This window comes from Pyrus communis, chromosome 7, assembly GCF_041283825.1.
Source record: "Pyrus communis isolate YQ-2024b chromosome 7, ASM4128382v1, whole genome shotgun sequence".
Classification (NCBI taxonomy): domain Eukaryota; kingdom Viridiplantae; phylum Streptophyta; class Magnoliopsida; order Rosales; family Rosaceae; genus Pyrus; species Pyrus communis.
Window position 1 is genome coordinate 10,692,138 of NC_142571.1, and position 7,085 is coordinate 10,699,222.

Consider the following 7,085-nt stretch of genomic DNA (forward strand, 5'->3'; position numbering starts at 1 on the left):
GATTTATACATGTACTTATAAATAATTATTGTGAACTACGATTGGCTTGATCCCTGTTTGGGGTACGTATGCAATCTGACGAGACGTTAGATGCAACCATACAATAAATGAGACTAAATAATTGAGACAATAGCCTTGTTTGGGGATTTGAGCAATGTGAAGGAGATTGGTGGAAAATGTGAGATTTAACCTTATGTTTTGGTGGTTAAATGTTGGTTATAAATCAATGTGTGAAGAATTGTAATATTGAAGTGAAAAATAGTTAGTAATGATAGTTAATTAAACTAGTGTTTAGTTGGTCTTATCATCAATAATTATTTCTGAAGGTAAATAGTTCAGGAATGGGGCATTACAGCTTATGCATTTTATGCCATTTGTATATATGTTTATATATTTGGAAATATTATGATATGGTTGAATTTTAGATTTACATCCTGGTATATCCATATGTATATTACTTGCACATAATTATTGTGAACGCTCTGAAGTGCAAAGGTGAACGCAGGACACGCAGGTAAGTTTAGGTGAGTATATAGTATTAGTTGAAATGATGAGGTTATGGCATGACTACATTTATGTAATAGGCAACTTCGACACTGTCGTACTGGTTGCCTATGAGTCGTACATGCGGTATTAGATGCATTTAGAGCTCATAAACCTACACCCCAGTGTTAATGCTCCAGCCCGTGGCTAAGGCACAGTCCTTCACGTGATGTTCACCTCCCGCAATTTACGCTCACCTTGGATCTAAGGTAGGTGCATAGGCTTGTCGTACAGGCTACTATAGGTGTTTTCGACTCGTAGGTGATCCGCAATTATTTGCACAGTCTTCACGTGATCGTAGCACTTAAGTGTACTTATTTACACCCAGTCCTGTCGTACAGACCACTAGAGGTGGTTCCGACTTGTGTGCAGGGATATTTGATGAGCTATGAATAAGTCGTACAGGTCACTATAGTTGACTCCCGACTTATATGCTAGCATTGATTGATGAGATATGGATAAGTCGTACAGGTCATTATAGGTGACTCATGACTTATATGCTAGCATTGATTGATGAGATAGCATTGATTGATGAAATATGGATAAGTCGTACAGGTCACTATAGGTGACTCTTGACTTATGTGCTAGCATTAATTGATGAGATATGGATAAGTCATAAAGGTCATTATAGGTGACTCCGACTTACGTGCTAGTATTGATTGATAAGATATGAGTGCAGTCGTACAGGTCACGTGAGGTGACTTCGGCTAGCATGTTGATGAGTTATTTATTCAACTGTATAGACTACTATAGAGGGATCCGACTCACATACCATTTCATATTGATTTATTTCACCTGGGTTACTTACTTTTGTTAAGATATTTGACACGGCATAACTATAGTGGTCTATACAGTCTATACTATAGGTGACTCATGACTTATGTGCTAGCATTGATTGATGAGATATGGATAAGTCGTACAGGTCACTATAGGTGACTCCCGACTTATGTGCTAGCATTGATTGATGAGATATGGATAAGTCGTAAAGGTCATTATAGGTGACTCCGACTTACGTGCTAGTATTGATTGATGAGATATGGGTGCAGTCGTACAGGTCACATGAGGTGACTTCGGTTAGCATGTTGATGAGCTATTGATTCAACTGTATAGACCACTATAGGGGGATCCGACTCACATACTATTTCATATTGATTTATTTCACCTGGGTTACTTACTCTTGTTGAGATATTTGACACGGCATAACTAGCGAAGACCCACATGTTGATCGTTCCCTTCCATTTGAGAAAAAGACAGGAAAACAGGGATGCCATTGCTATTGCAATTGCGTGGTGGTAGTAACGAAGGCCCGTTACTCGAAAAAGGATAATAAATGCGAAGTGGCAGAAAATTAAGATTAAAGTAATGGGTTGTTGACAAAAAATTAAGATTAAAAAAAATGTTTGTAGCACCAAAAAGGATAAAAAAATGATATAGATATTGGTTAGAGAGAAAAAAAATGATTAAAAAAATATGAAAAAATGGTTTGGTGTGTTTGATTTTTGTTTTCTAATATTTTCTCTTTTAGCATACCAAGGAAATTGATGGGTAGCTTTGAGTGCACTGGACGAAACCCTCCACGTGTTGATTATCGCTGCAAGTTTTGCTTTTCATTTGTTTTGATTTTTTATTTGCCTTTCACTTCCATCCTTTTCGACGCTTTCTGCCGATGGAATGCCCTCCATGCATTGATGATCGCTGCACGTTTTCTTTTCCATTTGTTGTTTTTTTTCTTTGGCTTTCACTTCTCCGTTTGTCATTTTCCATTTTCTATCTATTTTATGCTTTCTTTCTTTCATTTTCAGCTTTGGTTTTTGCTCGGCTCTCTGCATCGTGGTATTTTTCTTGCAAATTGTTAACGGAGCAGGTTGTGTTGTTTGGAATTATAGGTACAAGTTTGTTTTGTTGTAAATTGGTTTCATGTTGAAATTTTGCTTTCTTTCTTATTTTGGATGTTCATTTTGTAGTCTGGGGTTTTATATTTGCCTGTCTAACCCCTTTTTGTTTTCAGTTTCAGCAAATTCAGCTCTCTTGGGTTTTGTTGCTAGGTAATTAAGGTAGTAAGTTTGTTTTGTTCTTTGCTTCAGTCTTGATACAATCTTTTGGCATTTTTATATGTTTTGGAATTGTGATGATTAAGTTATGTTTTGAGATTTTTTATTTTTTTTGGTTGTCATTTTGAGGTTTAATTTTATAGTCTTGGGTTCAGGTTTTTACAGCTTTATGCAAACCAAACTTACCCCCTCTCCACATCAGCCGCATCTGCTGCCGCCATGATGCTCCAGCACCAGCTCATGATGTCCAGATCAGGCGCCACCGACTCCGACTTTGGTCCCATGCGATTGTCTTTGGGAAACAACGGCGACTTTGACCTCCCCAACAACGACGTCGGCGACGGCTCCTCCTTCAAATCCCCCAATTAAGTGGTGAGTATCTCTCTCCATCTCTCTATGCATGGACTAACTGATGGTATAAATGTAAATTTACAATGGCGAACTAATGGAGTTCCATAAATGTAAATACATTATTTTACAGGGAGGCGATGGGGCTTCTCCTGTGCAATCCCTGCTCAATGGCTTCGGTGTATCAACGCCGGAGCTGCTAATTCTCAGTCTCCAAATTTTCACCACCCTCGGCATGCGGAAGACGTCTTTGTTAAAGGTGATAATTTTGGCTACTGGCTTTTGTGTGTTGTTATAGAGTTGAATTGAATTTATTTTTTCTTCTTAGAGTTAATGTTATGTATGGTCTCTCTCTTGGTTATTTTGTTTTTTTTATTTGGCTTTTTGGTGTTATACCGTCTGCTTCGTTAGTAGGAAGGTGTCTGAAAAGGGCGTGTATATTTCGCCTGTGGATTTGGTCTTTTTATTGTTGGATTTTGTTGTTTTCAGATTTTATTTATTTATTTTAAATTTTTTTTCCAGATTTTGTTGTAACATGCTGTGTAGAGAGATTCAAAGAGTATTGCCATAACATGTTGAATTTAATCACCATATGTTGATATACACTTTATAGGAATGAATGTTCCATTTCTATGCATTTGTTTAATACTGTTAAGTGTAAAGTGGCACAAAATTTGGCTATAATTATAGGGTGCATGTGTTATAATTGGATTTTGGCTTCCAAGTATAAGGACAAATCATTTGTCTATTTAGTAATTGTTGTAATTCCAGCTATACCCCCACATTAAGCAAATTGGAAAAATAATGGATAAATTTCTTACATGATGTTATGTTTACAGTAACTATGTTCATTAGGAACAAGAATTTCATCTTTTGTATTACAAATTGAACCTCTGTTGGATAGGAGAGGTGTAGGAGTTTAATTTGTGTTTTTTATTTAGTGTATCTGATGACAATTCAGGTTTGATAAATTTTTGGTTATTCCAATATTTCTTGAGCTTTTTTTTTTTTAATTGCTCATAAAAAATTGCATCCATTTTGATTAGCTGAAATGGAAGCTGTGAGGCCAACTCCTCTGGATCAGTTGCGAACGTACGAAAAAGCGGAAAAAATTAAAGTCTGCATATTTGTCTGTTGACCAAATTACAAGATAATTTATAATATCTTCGGTTTCAATTCATCTACTCTAATTTATATATTTTTTGATTTCGGATTTGTACATGAATTGAAATTTAATTTTTCTGATTTCAGCTCTCACTGGGATCCTTACTCTCCATCATTAAAATCCTTTTTGTGTGATATTCGCCTCCAGTCACGGTTGCAAATACACAGACCGTCAAGGTATTTCATTCAATTATATATATTGTACATGTGTGAGTATAAATTTGTTTTTAGTAGGCTGATTTAATTAATGAGGTTTATTTTAATTTCAGGTTAATTTGGTTTTGTTAAACTAAAGACATTAGACGAGTGGAACCGGGTGTATTTTAAAGAGGTTGGTTTCTCAATATTTTCATTTATGTTCTTTTAGTTGTTTGAATTGACTTTGTATAATGTAAATCAAGCTTAATTTAATGGCTGTATTTCTATATTGTATTTGGTTTGTCTCTTTTTTTTCTTTTTTTTTTTTTTTTTTTTTTTTGCTGAAAATTGTAATTTGGTTTTGTAGATCAATGTTTTCCGGCAAGAAAATTACCTTGGAAATAAAATTTAAATACGAACAGTTAATTTAGGATTTTGAGTTCATCTTTTGTTTTAGTACATTTTGGTTCTGAGTGTGATATAGTGTGTTGTAATCTTTATTTAATTGTGATTTTGTATATTTTAAGTGGTGGTTTGGATTTTGAAGAGTGAGAAAACGGTTTGATGGGTTTTAGAGGAAACGCGGATAATTTAATAGGAGTTTGGAAGCGGAAGAACGAATATGGAGGGTGTGGACTAAGGGGACTAAGGGGACTAAGAAGAATGAATATGGAAGTGCAAGAAGCAAAGTGGAAGGGATTGTAAACAGAGATTTCTGTGTGTTGGGTATGTTTTTGTTTTGGATTGAAAACTCGCCAAGTGATTTAATTCGTTTGTTAAAATTTTTTCTTTTGGCACAACATAATACAGCTGCCCATATGTAGATATTGGAACTGCTTTTTTCTTGGTTATCGAATAAATTGTCTCTTATATGGCTACCTAATGTTTTCGTTTTCTTAATTGATGAAGGGGAGGTAGAAAATAGAAGTTTTTATTTATTTGTTAAGAAAATATAAGAGAAGCAATGTCAAGAACTTATTGTACATATTATTAAACTTAACAGAGTAATGTGTTTATTTCATTGTATAGATCTTATTTAATGTAATATTCTTTATATATATATATATATATTGTTTTTAACATTTGCTTTTGTCTATACATTTGATTCAAGTGTTATTTTGTGTTTTTAACAGTTTTAGCCATTCGTGTTTCTATTTGGATCAGGACAGTTTAATTGAAACAACCCTTGGTAGCAGTGTATCGTCACGGTGCAGTGTTGGTTAGACATCTGTTCATTTCATTAAATTCGAGTTTACAGTTTTTTCAAACATTTATCTATACAATTTCTAATCCTGTAGCAACGCACGGTTCAAATTTCTAGTAAAACCCTAATCATCGCATTAGTACGGTGTACGGTATTCAAATTGTAAGTGACTTCTCTTTCTCTAGAAGGTACGCATCTGTGATCTACCTCACCTGAAAATACGTAGCCAAAAATCATATTAAAATCAAAAAAGCCGTCGAGACGTGCAGAGATTCCCTCCTTCAAAGGTTATGTAACGGACGCTGATTACGATTGAAGGGGACGGCCTACTAGTCGGCTATATTGGATTCTTCTTCCGACCCGGCCCACAACTACGCATCGAACGTCCTGATGAAGCCAAGTGGCATAGTGGGGCCCACGCACATTGGAAGGGTTGAAACCGATATGCACGAGGTGGGCCCCGTGTGATTTGAATAATCATCAGACGGTCGGTTGGATACGGTATAGTACACGGACTGACGGTACGGAAGCTGACTGCGGCAGCTTCGTGCTTTGTGCATCGGTTGCATCGTCGTACGTGCTTTGGCCTTCCAGGTTTCGTCGGACAAGTGGAACCGTGCGTTGATTGTCGTTTAACTCTAACGCATTTGACTAATTGAAGGAGGGACACAGTAAAATAGACTATAGAACAAAATCATATGGACAAAATCGCAAAAATAAAGATGGTTCTGAACATATTATATAATTATTATTATTCAAATAGCATGGTAGTATCCCCTTGTCTTTCTATCTAAAGTTTTCAACTGATATATATATATATATATATATATATGTATACACATGTGTGTGTGTGTGGGCATTCATCTATTTTATTAAAAAGAACCAACAACAAAACGTTATGCAATTGAAATTTTAAAAGAAATGATGAAGACACACTTCATTTAATTTTGCACACATATTTGTTCAATCATATCCATAGTTGTGCTTTGATTTATCCTATGTAAATCACCACCTTACAAGTATTTTCCTTTTGTTATATTTCCCTTCACTCCTTTGTGGAGTTAAGATGTGTAAGTCACAATAAGTTAATAATAAACTAATGGAAAAAAATAAATTTCGCATTTCATATGGTATTTTTCTTGAAATAATTGGTAATTAAGCATTTGTGACCACTGAACTTGATACATGAATTTGCAAATTCAGATACTATAAAAGATCAATTGAAAATCTATAAACGCACTAGCAGAAATAACGTTTACTAACCCAACATTGGGTTTCCTTCTTTTCCATTTTATGAGTATTTTATTCTCATGCAAAAACCGAACTACTTTATCCTCAAGCTCCAAAATTGCAAAAAACTATTTTTAGGGTTTAAGGGGAATGACTCACATCGACAAGGAACCAATTCCTTTTCTGTGTTGTTGTTGTAGGTGGAGCCGAACCGCGAGGTTAGGGTTAGTTATATTACCTAAAACAAGACATATCTGTTTCAAAGAATCCAAGAGTAAGGTTATGGGATTGCCATTTAATACTAAAGTTTAGTGGGATTTCTCTTTACTTGTAAGTGAAAGGTCTTAAATTCGATTTTTGCCAAAGATGAATTTGAACCACATTATTGTGAGGCTAAATCTACCCTC

At 35.2% G+C, this 7,085-nt stretch overlaps 1 long non-coding RNA gene across 3 annotated transcripts; it reads left to right on the top strand.

Moving 5' to 3' along the window:
- The first annotated feature begins 1,909 nt into the window (after positions 1-1,909).
- LOC148695707 (uncharacterized) lies at positions 1,910-5,122 on the top strand. 3 transcript variants are annotated; one of them, XR_015964248.1, is made up of 8 exons: positions 1,910-2,429; positions 2,552-2,588; positions 2,750-2,966; positions 3,076-3,201; positions 3,989-4,071; positions 4,194-4,283; positions 4,376-4,437; positions 4,612-5,122. It is a non-coding gene; the product is annotated as an uncharacterized LOC148695707 (long non-coding RNA). The 3 variants fall into 3 exon arrangements; XR_015964247.1 differs by lacking the exon at positions 3,989-4,071 and having other exon boundaries at positions 1,918-2,429; XR_015964249.1 differs by lacking the exons at positions 3,989-4,071; positions 4,194-4,283; positions 4,376-4,437; positions 4,612-5,122 and adding an exon at positions 3,465-3,969 and having other exon boundaries at positions 1,940-2,429.
- The last annotated feature ends 1,963 nt before the right edge of the window (positions 5,123-7,085 follow it).